The following is a 19,744-nucleotide window of genomic DNA, read 5'->3' on the forward strand; positions in this document are numbered from 1 at the left end:
TTCAGACTTAAATACTTTTGTAATACAGGAAGTAAAAGTGAATTTCTCACTTCAGTGATTTAAACATACTTTTTATCTTGCTACAATAATCCCTTAGATAATAGTACAAGTCTATTTTTCTTGGCTGTGAGAGACCTAGTAACTAGAATTGGGATTAGTAAATTGATGGGTCCTAATGTATTTCTTATTCAGAGCCCTAGAGTCAGGGTTATTTGTATGGTTGTATCACAGGAATCTTAAGGAGTAGAGATATAGATAAAACAAACAGAAGGAACTGCATTCCCAGGAGAAATTTATAATCTGGTGAAGTAGCTAGAATTAAGTATCCTCACCTCTGAGCTTTGAGTTTTTAAATGCCCAAAATGCAAATAATAATTACCTCTTTTAGCTTCCTTGGAAGCCTGATTTATGTGGGTAGCATGTCCTCAGAGAAACAGACTAAAGAGTTAGGGACTCTTAGTCTGGAAAATGAAGGCTGGGAAGGGAATACAACTTCTACTTCTAAAATGGCAAAGGGACCATCGTGAGGGAATACAACCTTGACCACTGAATCCTGGAAGACTAATTAACAAGCCTAGGTCTTCTTGAAACTCAAACAATTTAAGTTTAAGACATCAAAAATAAATCTTATTCCACACAGGAAGAGTAAACACATGGCACTCAGCAAGCAAAAATCATTGCAATTTGAAAGGAAAGAAGACTTCTAAATTTGGATCATACTTTCATAATAAGTTCCTAAAAGGTACTGAACTACTTAGGACACATCCATGATCTTTGCATTCAGATCAAGAAGAAAAATTTTGGACAATCCTATAGTGCAGCAATAAAATTCTGGGTTATAAAAAATGCTGGATTTATTCATGATTTGTTTTCATGATTTCCTTGAAACTGCAGAAATGGTCTGCTGAGAGATAATGGGAAAGCAATACAATAGGAGATATCCTCACTCTGTGCCCATGATGGGAACAGGAAAAAATTAAAATAGGTGGTGGATATGCTAAATAGCGATCATTAAACCACTGCCTTCATACTGACAGTTTCTTTAATTTTAAAAAAATTCAAAGTACAAATAGATACATTGTGCTATTTGCACTATAATGAAAATTAAAACACACCCTTCCCTACTGTCAAAGAGCTTAAAATTCATTGCATTTTGTGAAAAACAAATGGATTATGATCCCAAAGGCATTCATTCTAGTCTTAGTTCTAGTACTAATCTACATTAATATAAGAAACTGATTTACCCATCCTGGGATGAAATGTCTTCACGCTATATTAGACATAATAATACCCATCTTCCTATACCACTAGATAATTTTAAAAACTAAATATAATAAACACTATAAAAGTACTTTGAAAAGTAAATCACATTCTTAAAACACTATACAACTGCAAATTATTTTTATTAGTGACGTTATTATCATAATTCAGAAAATTTCAGTTTTCTTTACCCTTGCAGGTATTTCATTTAAAAGCAAAGCAAAAACTACAAAAAACACAAAAGCTTCTTGTGCCATATTTACACTTTTGACAAATTGAGTAAATGTTTATGGTCGAGTTGGTCTTGACATTCTGGGAACCACAGAGTCATTGGTTAGTATATTTGAAGCCTATCTTGGGTAAATCCAAGGTTTATGAAGAAGGTGTAAGTAACTCTCTAAGTAGAATGAGTTAACTTGTAAGGTATAATATATTCAGAACTGCCCTTTTGCCATTGAAGCCCTGGTGCATGGTATGAATACTAGGGATTTAGTGGGATGGGGCTCCTCCATCAGGAATGGAAAGTGTACCCCCTTCACTAGAGTCCCAGGACTGTAAATGCAGTGATCCTGTGATGGCAACTACGGTTTCTGCTCTAAAATGGTTTTTCATTTTCTGTAACCAGCCACCAGAAAATGATTAGAATCCGATATAAGAAATTATGTAATTGAGTGCTAGTTTTTTTAAAGCAAAATTAAGCAAGAAATGATGAGATTTAATCATTTGTGATACAGAATGGTAGAGAGAGCTAGCTGACCTCCAAATATATTTTTCCCTTGCTCCTCATTCTTCCTTCTATAGTAAAGACTTGTGGTAGGAAAAAGATGTTCATCTAGGGATATTTCCCAGCTCCCTTGCATCTGGGGTGGTTATGTGACTGGAAGGAAGCTTCTTCCCAAACTCTGACACACCCACTGCCTGGCATTCAGCACAGGACTCCTGAATCAATAGGGAGGCATGAAGAAGTGGGTGGGTCCTTGTCCTCTGCATCACAGACCAGAGGAAGCCACCATGGACAAAAATCCCTGCGTGAGTGTCCTACCTTGAAAATGATTATTAGATACAATCTTCCCCCCCCCCAAAAAAAAAAAATATTCCACAGAGTTAATTTCTACAGAGCAACAAAATATGAGCCAATTTACAAACGAATGGTTTTAGGGAATTGTTTCTTTTACAAAAATGAAGGTATAGCTGCAGGGATTATCATGATTTAGACAGTAAGTAAGAAACTGGGCTCAATCCAGAACCTAATTATTTTCACAGCCTTCTGACTAGCATGTCAGTAGAAAAATCTCAGTTAGCATAATGGGTTCTGTTTTAAGTACTGACAGATATTCCCTGCCCCTTAAGTTAGACTTCAGCACAGATATTACCACGCCCCCCCCTTAAGTTTGACTTCAGCACATCTCTGAAAGCTTCTTCGAATCCTGAGGAGAGGAGTAAGATAATCACTGAATGAATAGTTTGTAGCAAAATACAATGGCAAAAAGGCAGAGACTTAGAAAGGGACAAACAAAGCACAAAATCTGAATGAAACGTACAGTTCTTCTGGTGTGGGGCTGGGGTTGGGGTTGGGGGTTATGTTAGAAACAAATTTTCTGGGACAAAGAGCGCTTCTCCTTCATTCCTTGAGTACTGCTGAAAAGGAATCATAGTGGTAGGTTCCAGTCCTTTTTGTGTAGGATCCAAGAGGCACTTCATGTCTGCAGGTACCTCACAATGCCAACTCCCGCTAGGACTGACCTGTTATTTAGTTTTGAAGGAGCTTTGATAGTTCCAGAGAACTTTCTAATTGCTTGATCATAAATAGTCCCAGGGATAATGTCTGGATTAATAACATATTGATTGAAAAACAAATTGGATATACAGATATGCATGCATATTATATACACACACATATGCTATATGTAACATTTCTTCACATTTAACAAATTTTTTATATTGCTCATAAATACCTAAATTGAAGCCATGCTGTTTTGTGGATGAAGTACGTGGGAACTCTCTGCACCCCCCACACACATTTATTTAATACATTAGTAACTGAGCGTAATATCCACAAAACTACTATAACTTGGCATCACATGTTGAGTTTCTTACCAGTTGGAGCCAATTGGTATTATTTTGTTCTCTGTTAAATGTTTGCTCAAGCCAGTCCTTCCCCGGAAGCAGCCATGGGGGATTCCAGCCCTGGCTCTGCGCCACCCCACGGCCGGCCGTGGGCCTCCACAAGGGCCACAAGGTGACCAGGAATGTGAGCAAGCGGAGGCACAGTCGCTGCCGAGGGCCCCTGGCCAAACACACCGAGTTCCTGCGGGACACAAACCAAGAGGGGTGTGACTTCCCCCAATATAAGCAGCTGCCATGGAGTTGCTCAAGGTCTCCTAGGACAGACGGCCCCTCAAGGTCATCAAGAAAAGGGCAGGGGGCGGAGTAGGGGACACACATCCGGGCTGAGAGGAAGTGGGAGGAGCTGAGTGACGTCCTGGCCGCCATGCAGGCAGCCCCTGCCAAGAAGGACTGAGCCACTTCCCTCTGGGCACAATAAAACTTTGTACACACACAAACACAGAGACACAAAATGTTTACTCAGTGGCATGAAAAGGTGTGAAAGCAAGTGTTGGGGGAAACTACGAAGACCTCCCCGAAGTCCTCTGCGATTTTATACCGTCCGCGCACGGAAGGGGCAGGTATTTCAACGTTTATCTGCAGCAATGCTGGGGTTAGTCTCAGGAGAACAAGTATTTGTGGGAATCTCAAATTCATGTAGCTTAAGGTGTTACAAATGGCTCGATTTTTTCAGCTGCTGGGAAAATGAAAGGCTAAATGCTTTCACCAAGAGCGAATGCAATATTCTCAAATAAAATGAGAATTTTTTCACCTACACACACACAATTATAATCCATTTTGTTTTTGTGCATTTTCCCATTAAACAGCAAAGGAAACCATAAGCATTTGTGAAGGACACAACTGCTCACGTGATGTGAGACCTTAAATTATAATTCACATTCACCTTTACTCCATAGACATATGGTTCATTCTTTTCTGTAAACCTCAAGAGTTTATTAGTGTTGCTATCTTCTAAAACGTGGCAATGATATAGAAATCTCTCCCACCTATCAATCTACCTCACAGCATCCTTGTAACTTTGAAACGAGGCGTAGCAGGTGTGAAAACCTTCTCAGTGTTTACTCTTAGTGTCAGAACTATATGCCTGGCTGCTTTTAGCTCAGGTGAAGAATATGGACTGCAATAAACCAAGGTTTAGAAGCCTCAGTTGGTGATTTATAGAAATGAAGCATGTAAATGTACATGAAAGAAGTAAAGTTTTTAATGTATAAAATACATGACTTAAAACAATACACGTGTATCATCTCCGTTACTGTTGATCGAGAGTCCAAGAAGAGAAAACCTGAGCCCTCTGCTTCAGGGTCTTTCATAGGTTGTGGTTGAGGCTTGGGGTCTCATGTGAAGGCTCAACTGAAGAAGGATCTGTTTCCAAGCTCATTGACCTAGTTGTTGGGAAGATTTCGTTTCTTATGGGTTGCTGGACTGAGGGCTTCAGTCCATGGCTTGCAACTGGCCAGAGGCTGCCCCCAATTCTTTGCCATGTGGGCTTCTATGATATGACAACTTCGTTTCATCAAAGCCAGCAAGAAAGAAAATCTACCAACAAAATGGAAGTCAGTCCTATATAACTGAATCACAAAAGTGACATCATATCACTTTTACAAAATTCTATTCTTTATAAGTAGATCACTGTCTCTGGCCCAGACTCAAGGGGAGATCACACAGGGCATGAATATGTGGAATCAGATATCATTCAAAGACATATCTGAAACTTCCAGGTGTAAATATTATTTGTTTTTCTGTAATAATATCATATTTTTTATTTTTAAAATTCATTTGCTACTAAAATTCAACAGATACAATGTTATGTTTACTTTGTAACAAATGTAAATTTATAACTACCGATTTTTTCCGGTATTCAAGTTCTAAACTCATGTATTCTAAACATAACAATAAATTAAATCATTTTAATGGATTCACCAGCAAAATATCCACAGAGCTATATGCTATAAGGAAATCTAGACACATATGACAGAGTCCCCCATACCCTACTGAGTTATAATTGAGAAGAAAATTGAATTTTTATGTTTTTTAAAAGTTAAATAATACAATAAGATGCTTAAAAGTCCTAAGGCTCTGAAAGATCAATTGAACAAAAAATGTAACAGAGATATTAAATACTGTGATTTCAGAATTGGGACAAATCCTTATGGGGTGGAATAGTCCATGAAACTCCATGGAAGTTGGAGGACTAGAAAGCTAGATCAATCAACAAGGCTATGTAGTATTTTAAAATTAGAAGAGGACAGGGAATATTCCAGATAGAATATGTTTTATGAGCAAAAGCAGCCAGAGGTAAGGATGTGCATAGTGCCCTAGGGAGAGAGTGAAAGGGCCATTTGGACTGTAGCAGGGGATTCATTAAAAGGAGTAGTAAGGGGTAAAATAGAAAGTTAGCATAAGTCCATATTGTGAAAAATCAATCTACAGAATTTGGACTTAATTCCTCCAACATTGTAGAAAAACCAAAGGCTGTTAACAAGATAAAATATTTTAGATGGCTTGAAGGGATAGTATTGTGTAATGTTAACTGTTATTTGAGACAGAATAAGGAAGGTTTACCTATATGAGAGGTATAGTACAGTGTTGAGAAAGATGCCTTTTGGTATCAACTTGATTTAAGAACAAGAAGTGTCTCTGCCATTTAGTGTATATGTGGTGCTAGAAAGATATGTAATTTTTATAAACCTCACTTTCCTCATCTGCAAAATAGGGGACAATACTAAAATCTACCTTGTTGATGTGAATATTAAGTTGGATTTTATAATGTTAGAAAAATATCTGAGTAGAGTAAGTTCTCACTAATGGTTACCTCTTATCACCAACATCATCATCGTCATCATTAATATCATTTTAACTAGGTCAAGTGAGACATTAAGTAGGCAACTGAAGAATTAGATATTATGCAGGCAAAAGTCAGTTTTCTATATAATAGAACTCAGATGTTAATAACCTAAATAGAAATGAAAAAATGACTCCTGCACCCAATTTTATCTTTTTTTTTTTTTTAAGTGGAAAGAATGTGCACTCAATCCCAGACATAACTTGGTTTAAGTTCCAACTCTGCTTCTTTTCAGTGGTGTGGCCCTGGGCAGGTCATCTCACCTAACTCAGTTGAGCATTACTCAGTTCTTTCCCAGTTCACCCAAGTGACTATGCTCCACTATACTGAGAAAAGTATTGTTTGTTGGAACTAGGTGGGTAGACTATGTTAATTTCAGAAAAATCTGCATCTTTCTCAAAATTAATGGAAGCATGTATCCCTTGATATGTTCATATCTTGTTATATTAAAAAAAACATTCATTGTGATTCGAGAGTGTAACCATTTTTTGTTTCATTATACAATTGTTTTCTTATATATTTTCCTTTTTCTTTTTTCTCTCCTTTTCTTTGTGCTTCATCCTGAAGTTAACAAGAAGCTCAAAATGTCTTAAAGCAGGTAGATCATGTTCCTTTTTTGGATCCTTGAGCAAATGAGTTTTGACATGCACCTTTAGGAATAGGAGCTGAGAAAAGGGTAGCTTGTTCAGTAGAGCAGATAGAGAAATAAAAAATGAAAGAGGGTGAGAAGGGAAAGATGATTTCCCTTGATGACAAAAAGTTACCATCTCATGAATACTTGGTGAGAGTGGACTTTTGCTGTTAGTGTGTTTTTGTGGCTGGAGATAGAATAAAAAATTTTAATCCAAAGCTAGAAGCAATCTTGAAAACAGAGCCACTCCTCTGGCACCTCGTGTAGCCTATATACCATAAAAATAAGGGTCACACTCTGAAGCTTCACAAGATGTGGATGTTTCTACAATTTGAGGAGAAAGGAGGTTTTCAAATGGCATTTCTGTTATAGCTAATTTGGGTAGTTATTAATGAACAAACACCTTTGCTTTATATACTCTTTTACCAAAAGTCTTAGATATGTTAATGAGTTTCTGATTCACTCTATTGGCATCCCCGAATAATAACTATAATGTTCGGTATAGTAATGATGAGAAAAATATTCATATTTAAATATATAATTTATATAAAATATTAATATAAAATATTTATATTTGGTATTTTGAACTATTTGAAACTTGTTTTCCAAATCCAAGCAGGTGAGAGTTAGTCTTCCTGCAGACTCTCCTTCAGCACAACTGAAAAACATTTTTCCTGCTTAAAAGTTATCCTGCCATTGTCCATGGGGCATCTGAAATGTGAGGGCATCTTTCCACTTATCAGGGAAAAGGAAATTGTCAGTACTACTAAAAAATTGTATGTTTACCAAGTACCTTATCATAAGTATGTGGCAGAAATCTCAACATATAGAATTAGGAAGGTAAATCAAGGGAATCTGTACTCTTGGCTTGATATGGAAACTTCTTCAAGTCTATGTGTTTCTGCTGTAGATTTTTCCATGACTCTCGTGATTATGTATCTGACTAAGTCTGTTCTTATGGCTAAATTTGTCTTCTTTCCTTTATTTCTATTTACTATAAAACTTTTACCCAAGATCATATTTTATGATTCTTACCTGTGCTTGGAGACTGACATGATAAATTTTTACTTTGGTGTATCATTTGGTTCTGGTTATTCTAATCTAATCAGTTGTTCTCAAGTGTCTCAAGTCATTTTCTTGGCTATAACAAGAAAGGGAAAATCTGAATAATTCCAGGCAGAAAAAACAGCAGGCACCAACAAATGGATGATGGGATAATTTGATGTAATCTAAAGGCAACCCACCTGGTTTGAGATGAGTAAAGACAGAAGTACTGAGAGCATCATTATCATGATTTTTATTATCTCTCACTATGTCCATATTATAATGATATGTGGTAGTGAGTTGATTAATCTTAGAATAATCAGGATTACTTAATATTCTAGAATTTGTTCAAAGACTAGAAATGGGACATCACAGCATTCTTATTATAAGTAAGAAATATATATATATATATATATATATATATATATATATACCAAGTCATGCCACTACTTTTTCTGTGCCTCCAGATAGCACCCTGATATATCCGAGTCATTGAAAGTGCTACTTTCCCAGAGGATCCCTTAGCAGCCTATCTGTTCAAAATTATATGGTATGATATCAGTTGAAAATTCCAAACTGACTTTGGTGGTCATTTGTTATCTGGACACTGAATGCACACTTTTGCTGTTAGGAGAATTTTCTCAGGAAGCCAGGGGTGGGACCCCAGTCCCATAGGAAATAACCAAATAGACTTCTTGAGGGTTGATGTGTCAAAAAAACATGAGAAGGAACCCCGCCCATGAAAATGGAAATAGTTTTTGAACAAAGCGAAAGCTATATTGTTTATGTCACTATATAAAAGTATGCTAATCAGGAGAGTTTTAAAGTTTCCTAGAGCAAGGTCTTGAAATCAGCAGACAAAAGCCTTTTTAAATTTTTTTTTTTATTTCAGCATATTATGAGGGTACAAATGTTTAGATTACATATATTGCCTTTGCCCCACCCAAGTCAGAGCTTCAAGTATGTCCATCCCCCAGACGGTGTGCACCACACCCATTAGGTGTGTTTATACCCATTCTCTCCCCCCAACATCTGCCTGACATCTGATGAATGTTATTACTATATGTGCACTTAAGTGTTGATCAGTTAATGCCAATTTGATGGTGAGTACATGTAGTGCTTGTTTTTCCATTCTTGTGATACTTCACTTGGTAGAATGGATTCCAGCTCTATCCAGGGTAATATAGGAGGTGCTAGATCACCATTGTTTTTTGTGGCTGAGTAGAACTCCATGGTATGAGAAAAGTCTTTAAAAAAAACAACAATAAGTAATATTATTGTTTTCCACCAACATCGATGATTCTAGAAAATTTATTGCAAAAATATTGACACTGTATCCTGTCACTAAATTTATTAGCTTCATTGATTCCTTCCTTTTGGTCAGTGTATTCAAAATCAAATGGAAACTTTAACACAGTCTTCTCTAATTCCAAACCAATTTTTCATTTTTTTCATCTGATTGGCAAATGTATTGATTTCCAAGTCACTATTAGGAGAGACTCCTCACAGGATGAAAGGATTAATTTTGTATGTGAGAATACCCTGAACTCAAGTGCAATAACGAATTCATGGAACCTTTCCATTCTCCAAGGTTGATAATGCAAATTAGGCTAAGAAAATATTCAATTCTGAAAGAATCACTTGAGCGTGTTTTACAAGGGTCAGCAAACTAAAGGGCCAGATAGTAAATATGTAAATATGCAAATATGGTTTTGTGGGCCATCTGGCCTCAGTCTCAACTATTCAACTCTGATGTAGTAGTACAAAAGCAGCCATAGACCATTGGTAAACAAATGAACATGGCCTTGTTCCAAAAAAATCTTTATTTATGGACATTGAAATTTTAGTTTCACATAATTTCCAAGTTCTGTGAAATACTATTCTTCTTTAAAATTTTTTAATCATCTAAAATGTAAAAAAATAAAAAATCCTTAGCTTGTGAGTTGTATGAAAACAGTAAGCAGATTTGACTTGTGGAGTTTACCAACCCCTGCTATATTTTAATCCAATGTGTTTTTTTGTTGTTGAAGTTTTTTACGTTTTGAAATTTTAGGAAATTAAAATGTTCTTACTGTAGCTTTCGTGGTAATTGCAAAAATAAAAGCCAATTTGAATATATTACATAATAGAAGGTAAGAAGTATGCTTATGCACCAAAGTAGCTTTTGTAGGTAGAAATGAAGATAAGAACCAGAATCCTGACATTAGTGAGGGCCTAAAGTATTTAATGCAATGAACCCCATCTTCTGACAAGTACAGAGATTACATAGACTTCTTCCAAATACCATGGTCATAGTAGCTCAGCTAGGACAAAGAAAAGTATCCCCTAGGTCTTAGAAGGAGAGTCTGTGGCCAGTAAAGAGCTCAGATTGTCAGGAGGCCTCTAGGCTCAGCTCTGTTGTTACACAGTGAGATCTCAAACAAACACAGAGCCCCTCATGGCCTTGATCTTACTTCAAAAAATACAATATATCTTTGTTCTCCATCAGTGTTCTTGTTTGAGGTCCAACATATCATGTTCTTCCATTGGATACTTTGTAGAATGAACACATTGCTTAGCTCTCTTCTCACGAAATCTATGAGTAAGCCCTCATTAAGACAACATTCTTTTGAATCCCTATAGATTTTGTCATTTATGATTTGTACTATTTATTTAGTAAACTCTGCCTGATATGTTTCACATTATCAACTTTGTAATGATGATAACACAATTAGACAAGCCTAATACTAGGTTGGGAACTCAGCAAATGCTCAACTAATGTCACTTAATTTCTATCCTGACAACAGTCTATCCCAAGTATTCAACAATATGAGCTATGCATGTAATAATGCATTTGACAGTATGCATTGTATGACTGTCATGACGATGACAGTATTAAAACGATTCCTTATTCTTTAGCTTAAAAGCATTTCAAATGCGTGTGTGTATGTGAGTGTGTGTGACCAACAAAAAAAGAGGTGCCATAAAATAGTTTGGTGAAACAGTGAGCTTTCCTTTCCATTTTCCTCATTATCCAATGAGAACAATCCTTAAAAAGGAATTTGCCATTGATTTTCTAGGGACAGTTTACCATTTTTCTTTCTCTCTTTCTTGAGTCCCAATCTCACAGCCTGGATAAAATAGTCATAAAACAGTTTATTCTAGTCCTTGACAACTTTATACTGGATTACAATAGGGTGACCCATAGAGTACATTAAAAAAATGTAACAAAATTGGACTTTCCATATCTGTAGAGAAGTTTTCTGAGTTGGAGTTTACTTCAGAGGCTTTCTGTCAGTGTTTCAGCATGTCTGTGTCTGCTCTTTGCTTTTATTCTACAAATAGGACAGAGTTCAGAGGAGGTCATAGTCTTATTTTCTTTCTAAGTGTTTTGCCCAGTCTAAATATATTTCTGGATTATAGTGGGTCAAGAATCCCATACAGTTTCTAGATTTGATAAACTAAGGTTTAAGACAAAAAAGGAACCAATAACATCTGAAAATAAAGCTTTAGTCAGGCAAACTATTTTTTTTTTAAACAAGAAAAAAATATGATTCCCTGCCCTGTAATTTTTTTCTTTGCTGTAGAGTTATCAGGCTTGAGTGTGAGGGAGGAACAAAGAGCAAAAGTTAATAAAGCCTTATTAGAAGATATTAGAAATGAAAAAGAAATATGCCTTTTAAAAGTATATTGTAAATGCAAATGTTGTGAAATCTGAGAGAGTTGGAGGAAATTAAAAAATTTATCCTGCCATCTTTTAGGGAATAAATATGGGCAAATTAAGAAAACCAATTAAGATATAAAAACAGCAGGCTTGATGGTTTCAAGGCAGGAGATAGCAGATCAAAAGTTTCAGAAAGAGACAGATCTCTTAGTTTACAGCAAAAATATAGCATATGAAGTTTGTCAGCCTTAGCAGAAACTAATAGGAGGTGAAAGCATAAAAATGAAATGATCAGAGAAATTAATATGGACCTTCAGAGTAGGAAGACTGAGAAAGTTTTCCTATATTTAATTGAGAGCCACAAACAGAAAGAGACAAAGAACAAAAGGTATATTGAGGATAAATTTTTGGCAAATGCCCATGAATTGAATGAAACAGAAATTTCCAAGTGTTGCCACCTAAGAGTTATGATTATTTTTTCCTTCCTTGAAGCTAAGTCAATGAAAAAAAAAAGAAGAAAACATTTTAAGAATCAAAATAGATTCTAAATCCTCTCTAGTAAAATTACATGGGAACGTTTAACCCAAAACATTACCTTTAATTACAGGCTTGTGGCTGATCATATAAGCTAAATCGATTCAATTTGAAGAATCTGTGCTAAAAAACTATATGGATATTTCAACATTTACTGTGTTAGATCAGAAATGTTTTACTGTTCCCTTTGAAACATGAGGGTCTACGTCCCTTACGCTTGAAGCTGGGCAGTCTCCATGACTGCTTGACCAAGAGAATAAAGCAAAGTGATGTTATGCCTGTTTCTAGATCAAGTCCTTAAGTAATAAATAGGTAGCTTCTACTCCCTGTTTCTGAGAACACTCAGTCTTCAAGTCCTGACGTACCAGGTGAAAAGTTCTACTGCCCTGCTAATGCGAACACTTGCAGATGCCCTGAGACTACATGGGGAGGGAGAGAGGCTCAGAATAGCCCATTCTTCCTGCCATCCCTATCCTGGTGCCAAACATGTGAGAGAAGCCTTAGGTAAACATCAGACCAGCTTGTCTGTTAGCTACATGTAAGGTGAGCATGACTGAAGTTCCAGAGCAGTACAATTATAAGATAAAATAAAATAAATGTTGTTTAAAGGCATCAAGTTTTGAGGTTGTTTCTTACTCAGCAATAGACAGCAAGAACAGAATTCGTTCCTTGAAGTGAAACTGTAACAAAAATCTAGGACAAGTTGAATGGAGGCTGATGTCATGTGAAACATAGATGAGCTATCCACACTGAACATTGCCCAAGTTGATGATTCATAAATAAAACAAAGTATTGGCATCATCTTAAGCCATTGAGATTGTCCTGTAAAAATAAGTCACTTGCACAGTTTTATGAGGTAGAGGATGAAATGAATCTATGCTCTCCAGGATAGCAAGCAGAGTGGCAAGAAAGAAGCCCATAAAAGTGAACCGTTCTCTTCCTAGAAAACACAAACACATAACTTGGGAAGTAAAGGAAATAAGTGAGGCATTGATATTGATGTATATTATATGATAGTTACGTATGCACATAAAATATTATAGATATAATCTATAAGCAAAATAATTCAGAAGTTTCCTAATGTTAATTTTAGATAAAAAGCATTACTAATGCAAAGTTGAAACATTAGGTTGTGTTTATGTATCCCCAAAGATCTGATTATCTACAAACAATACATTCCATCAATACTGGGCACAGCAGAAGTAGACAAGTCTCTGAATTGAGAATGCAGAGTGCTTATCAAAATAAATAGAAAGCAAAACAAAACAATGAATGGTTAAGAAGAAAAGGTGTTATAAGCAATCCTAGTGTCAAAAAACCTTTGGTTTTAGGTGGAAAAGATCACTTTTGACTTGAAGAAATGTTTCCTTGGACAGATGATAAGAAATGATCTAGGAGTAGAGATTATATAAAAGCTGCTAGTAAACAAGCTGGAGGCTTTTGAAATTCATGAAAAATGACAGTAGATTGGGTCTGCACCCTTGGATAATTTTAAATGTACTATCCCTGTGAGTGTAAAGAATAGACTTATTTTATATATACTATAGCTTCTGCCATTGTTTTCTTTATAAGTAAGTGATTTGGAGGATTCAAAAATAGAATAAAACAAACAAACAAAAAACCCCTACAAATTTAACTATTTTCATTAAGAATCCTGCATCATTTAAACAAAAGTTTCTTGTTGGTAATCATAATGGCAGATTTTCAGGGAAAAATTTATGGCTTTTGAAATTCACATTTTTCAAGGCTACAGAAAGCCCCTGTGCTCTCCCTCATGGGAAAGTTCATTTTGTTGGGGAGCTAGACCTATTTTATTGGATAATCTGAAGTAACTTCAAGGGAGTATTGAGGAACATATTTTAGCAAGGAAAAGCAATTAAACATAATCAAGTCCAGTGCAAAGAGTAAGTGTATACACAGATAATACACCTGAACTGTGGCAATAGTCACTTTCAACTCATTGATCTCTTTTAGGAATAACAGGTCATTCAGATAGCCTCTCATCAAAATCCTTGTCATCTCTATTTTTAAGAATAGATGAAATGAAAAGGCACTCAGTTAATTTGCAGCATAAGATTCAATAACTGAAAATAAAATAAAGTAGTTTTCTATTCGTGAAACTACTCAAGGTGCTTGATTTAAATCAGCTAAAGTAGAAGAATATAGATGCTAATATTTTATGTTTTATGGATTTGAAAATATTATCCAAAATCCATTGCATGTTGGAGAGTGATGGAGTATAAGTTGGAAGAAAAATTTCTTTTTCTCTTTTACCATTGTCATACTCATATGCTCCATTCACGTAAATTGACTGTGCACTTTGTCTCAAATACTCCCACATTCCTTCCTCAGTATTTGTGTAGCACCTAGAATTAATATGTTATTGATCTCTATATCTCTGAATTTTACCCACATTTAAGACTCAGCAAATGTCACTCAGACTCTGAATGGCCGATCTGGCCACTTGTGCTTACAAGAATCTTTTTCCCTTCTAAAAACCTAGAACACTATTGCCCTTATTATGCATATGCCATTATTATTTACCGACTTGTATAATTATTTGGTGGTTGTGAATGATCATGATCTTCCCAAATACATAAAGCAACACATATTTCTGTGATGACTAAATGACCGTTGAATAGAGGTATATCATATTTAATCAATTGGAAAATATATATTGGAAATCTATTTAGGCCGAGCGTGATGGCTCATGCCTGTAATCCTGGCACTCTGGGAGGTCAAGGCGGGAGGAGTGTTTGAGCTCAGGAGTTCGAGACCAGCCTGAGCAAGAGTGAAGCCCTGTCTCTACTAGAAATAGAAAGAAATTAGCTGGACATCTAAAAATATATAGAAAAAATTAGCTGGGCATGGTGGCACATGTCTGTAGTCCCAGCTGCTCAGGAGTCTCAGGAGGCTGAGGCAAAAGAATTGTTTGAGCCCAGGAGTTTGAGGTTGCTGTGAGCTAGGCTGATGCCATAACACTCTAGCCTGGGCAACAGAGTGAGAGTCTGTCTCAAAAAAAAAAAAAAGGAAAGAAAAAAAAAAAAGAAAATCTATTATTAGATAAAATTACTAGATAGAATTTGTTTTCTTGCCAATATTCTTGCCTATATCCATTAATATATAATTCTTAGGTAGAATAAGCAATCCTTTTCTTTACAGCCTGAGTGATCCTGGGCATAGTCATTTTCTCTGAAGATGATCAGTTTGAAAGGTTAGAATATTAATTTATTAGTGTTTTAATTTTGCTTTCTTTGATTATTGTGAGTGTATACTTTTAAGGTATTTATCAGTATTCTTAATTCTACTGCACAGCATTATATTTTATGACTATAGTGGAAAGAAAACAAATCCTTCTCCATTTCTTGCTTTTCCCCATACTTTAGGTTTTCACTAGCTCTGTTGGAAAAACACTCTCCTCTAAGATTCACTCCCCCTAAGACTAAGTTTCCCACATTTCTCTAAAATCTCATCAACTTTCATTGTCTCCTGGGCCTTTTTCACTTGAAGTGTATATTGTGGATTTTATCAGCACTAGGAGAATAGGATTTCCGCAAAGTTAAAGTAGAATGAATGTGTAAAATTTCCTATAGGAGAATAATTAAGTCAGTATTAGATAGCTTAAAAACAACCTCCAAAATGTGGGTAGGCAGCAAAATCAATCTGTTAGAAAGAGAAGCAAGTGATAGTTTGAACCTTTAGAAACAAACACAGAGTTTAAATTTAGCATTGGTAGATTTTGATTCTGAGCTCCCTGTTTTGTTAAATAGCAACCATGTGAATGCCTGACCAATAATCCTTATAGGGTTCTTTGCAAGGATCCAATGAGAAAACATATGTGAGCATGAAGCTGCCAAGTGCCAAAATTTAGAAATCTATTAGGCATGATTAATATTTAAGTATTAAATTATTACAGTAAATCATAGAAATGTAAGTTGGAAGGAAAAGTTAAGCAGACACACAGAAGTTTAAAAAAACCAAAACCTTTAACTATCATGTTGCTTATTCTTGGTTGTTTAAATGAAACAATCTATTTTCATTTTTCTCAATAGGATATGGGTAAATTAAATGAGATATTTGATACTTTTCAAAGAGAGTTACATCCCTTATGACTTTTAACATCCTACACCAAGGTTGTTAGTTTCATTTCAGAACCACAAACAAGGACGTGGTATCTTGTGTTCTTGGCAAAGCGAGTCCTGACTCATCTCCAGTGGCTGTTCTCTGGAAGTGAGCCTGAAGGGCGTGCATGGAGCAGAATTATCTCAGTAAAGTGTATTGCCATTTAGTCTTTGGGGATCAGGAGAAGGTGTGCCATTTCTCTGCTCTCCTCTCTAGAGTCTGAACTAACGTTATCATTTGGGGAATATATTTGCCAATTAGTCCTGAACACAAAAGCTATTTGCATAAAGCAAATCTTCAATTGCTCTTGAGGGGGGAAATGTAGACTAACACTGTTTTCTATTGTATGTCTAATGTGATGGCATTTAGCAGCCTCCAAGAGGAGAACATGATGGGAAGAGTTGGAATTGCTCAGTTTGGAAAAGGAAAGGAATGTGAAAGTCAGATCAAGAAAGTTCTAGCTACATGTTTTACCAGTTATATCTGTTGTGAAAATATGTATGACAAAGATTATCAAATAGGGGTTGGGAGATGTTCCAAAAGAATCAATATCTTTAATAAATTAAGGTACTAGCATCTGCTTCCTATTGCCTGGGGAAAATGATACAATGTGAAGAGACCACAGAATTGATGATGCCTGCCAAGAAGGCACTGGGGAGAATATACTCAGGCTAGAATCAGCCTTAATAATTGGCTTTTCAATATGCTTTATGGGAAAATATTTCTTCAAATTTCAAAAGAAAATGGGCAAAAGGAATCAAACAAGAATGAGGAAAAGAATTCCAGGGATTATAGTAAATAAGATCTTGATAAAAGTCAAAGTTGCTGCAAAAAGCAAAATCACCGAAATATCAGAACAGAAATATTTGACATCTGGATAGGCAACTGTCAATCTGGAGGCAAGGACTCATTGCATGCTTTATTGTATTATGGAGTCACTGAATGGGAGACAGAATGAACCAGGTTAACGAGAACAACCTGGAGATAAGATTCATCACTGCTCCAGCACAGGAGGGCAGCTCCTTCATAAGAAGGTTCTGTTTTCTGAGGCTTTCAGAGTGAAAACTACTGAGCTGTCAACCAGAACTCTGCACCATTAGGGCCACATAATGCCAACATTAGGCTGGGTTTCACATAAAAATAGGGAGGACAGCCACTTTTTCTTTTGACCTTTCTAATACTTGGTCATCTGAATGAATTGACTGTTCATCTAACACCATAATTTTGGAATTTTGGTCTCTAAATAATATTATGCTTTCAATTTCCATTTTAAGAGGCCCCCTATATGAGGGAAATAAACAAATTCTAGGACAAAACTGGAAACAGATTTCTCACTACAGGCAGGTGGTTCTAATTAGGGATGATAGAGACAGACCAGTGGTCAATACAGCAAAAACAAACAAAGCCAGTGGGACACTTGGCTCTGGAAATTTCCATAAAATTTTACCTGGTTTAATTTATATTTGAATGATCTCAGATACAAACATTATATTCAAATTTTTTTGTAACTTGGGACCTATAATATTAAATTATTTATTTATTCTCACCAATTTCCATTTTTTTCTATATTTACTAGTAAAGCACCTAAAGAGTATTGCTTGTCTCAGAGACAGAAAGTTAGGAAATTAGAAAAGTCCCCCCTCCCCCACCCCCAAGGTGCCTGAGGTCATCTGATCTTGGAAGCTAAGCAGTGTCCAGCCTGGTTAGTACTTGGATGGGTGAAAAATTGCCAATTTCTCATTGACTCTCAGAAGAAATTATTTACTATTGACTATTAGACTTGGATATGCTAGAGTCAACTTTTACTAGCTGGTGAGAACTGATAGTGTGTACCTCTTCCAACTCTGCAATGTGATGTTACATTGGTAGGTTGAAATCAGCCAAAGAAGGAATAATTACACCACAGGAATTCACAAATGCTATAAGTTAAAGACTTTCCAGTTACTACATGCTTACTGGGATACGACTGATGTTGGAGGGGGGCGTAGTAAGTAGAAGGGATCAGATGTATCAATCTCCAAAAGCCAGGAGTAAAATTAAGGTCACTGATTGAAAGACAGCTCAGGCCAATAAGTAGCCTGAAAACTGATCAACATAGGACAGGACATTTTATTCTTCTTCAAATGCTAAAAAAATCATTAATTAATTAATTAAAGCAAAACAGTGAGTAATTACATAGAAGAAAAAAAGCAATTTAACTTTATATGTATTATATATTTTGATATAACAGTTTTCAAAGCACAACAAACAATGCTATATTAATTGGTACATAGTAGCACTTATTATACAGAGAGTTATTATTAACCATATTTTACAGGCAAGAAAATGAAGGCTTATTAAGGTTAAATCTTGCCTGTGGTTGTATAGCTGATATAGGACAAAACCAAGAGTAGCATTTTTCAGCTGATTTTCCTACTGTTTGGCACCAGAGAAAGAGCTATATGTTATGACTCAAATGTTCTCCTAGAAGGCACTATTATCAATTAATATTTTTCTTGGCTCATTTTATTTTCTTAGGTACGTATGAGGAGATTAGCCACAGCCCCAAGCTCATTCCTCTTCCACTGCACACGCTCAGCTTCATTGAGGTTCCGCACTGGTTGTCCACCAGATGTTCAATGTTATCTCCCTACTGAAGGTTGTGACAAAACCCCAGGGAGTAAAACGACAGCAATCTGTCAACCAGTCATCATTATACTTCTTTTTTTCATTTTCCATTATTTTCTGCCTTATGTCACTGTTTTTAGTGTGTAAATTGCTCATTGTTTATTTCTGTTCATTTCTTCCATCAGTATTTTTAATTTTAATGACATTCGATTGCTGAGCATATTCTTCATAGTAAAGCTACACTTATCTTTATTGAAGAAAAAGGCACCCAGGACATATCCACTACTCTGAGAAATCCAGAAGTGCAGGGTGTTTTGCCGTTAACAACAGGAAGTGTAATAGATGCCATGATTTACATTTTAATCCCATCAGATTGTCCCTGAAAATTATGATAGAGTAGTTATTTACCCTACTAAAACTCTCATGATTTAATTGAAAAAGGTTGAATTTGAAGAATACTGCAGGCAGCCAAAATTTTGATTGAGTACTTAGAAGTATAAAATGTCAAATTGTTACCACATTTTTTGTTTCCTTCCCCTACACACTTCCTCTTTCTGAATCTAATACAATAAATCAACAAATTAAATTCCAACTAATATAACAAGTAACAGGTTCAACAAACATGACCATATCAACAAAGGTCCTCAAGGAGTTTATGGGTTTGTCCCAAAAATACTGTCAAAAAAACTGTTTATAATAAAAGGTGATAACAGACACATAAGAGATAGAAAAAAAGGACTATGGGATAACAGAACAGGAAGTGATTAATTTTCAGTAAGAACTTGGAAAGTCCTCACAGAACTAATGACATTATATATGGACAGTGAGTTATGAAAGCACTTTTTCTATATACATGTATTAAAAAGGGTCTTCTGTGGACTAAGTAAAATATAGCTAAAAGTCACAGAAGGAATGAATGTTGGTCTTATAAAAT

The 19,744-nt window shown here is 35.7% G+C and overlaps 1 pseudogene; it reads left to right on the plus strand.

The window, feature by feature from the left end:
- The first annotated feature begins 419 nt into the window (after positions 1-419).
- On the plus strand, positions 420-3,781 carry LOC105863950 (large ribosomal subunit protein eL36 pseudogene; annotated as a pseudogene).
- Positions 3,782-19,744: the final 15,963 nt, after the last annotated feature.

Source organism: Microcebus murinus, chromosome 17, assembly GCF_040939455.1.
Source record: "Microcebus murinus isolate Inina chromosome 17, M.murinus_Inina_mat1.0, whole genome shotgun sequence".
NCBI lineage: Eukaryota > Metazoa > Chordata > Mammalia > Primates > Cheirogaleidae > Microcebus > Microcebus murinus.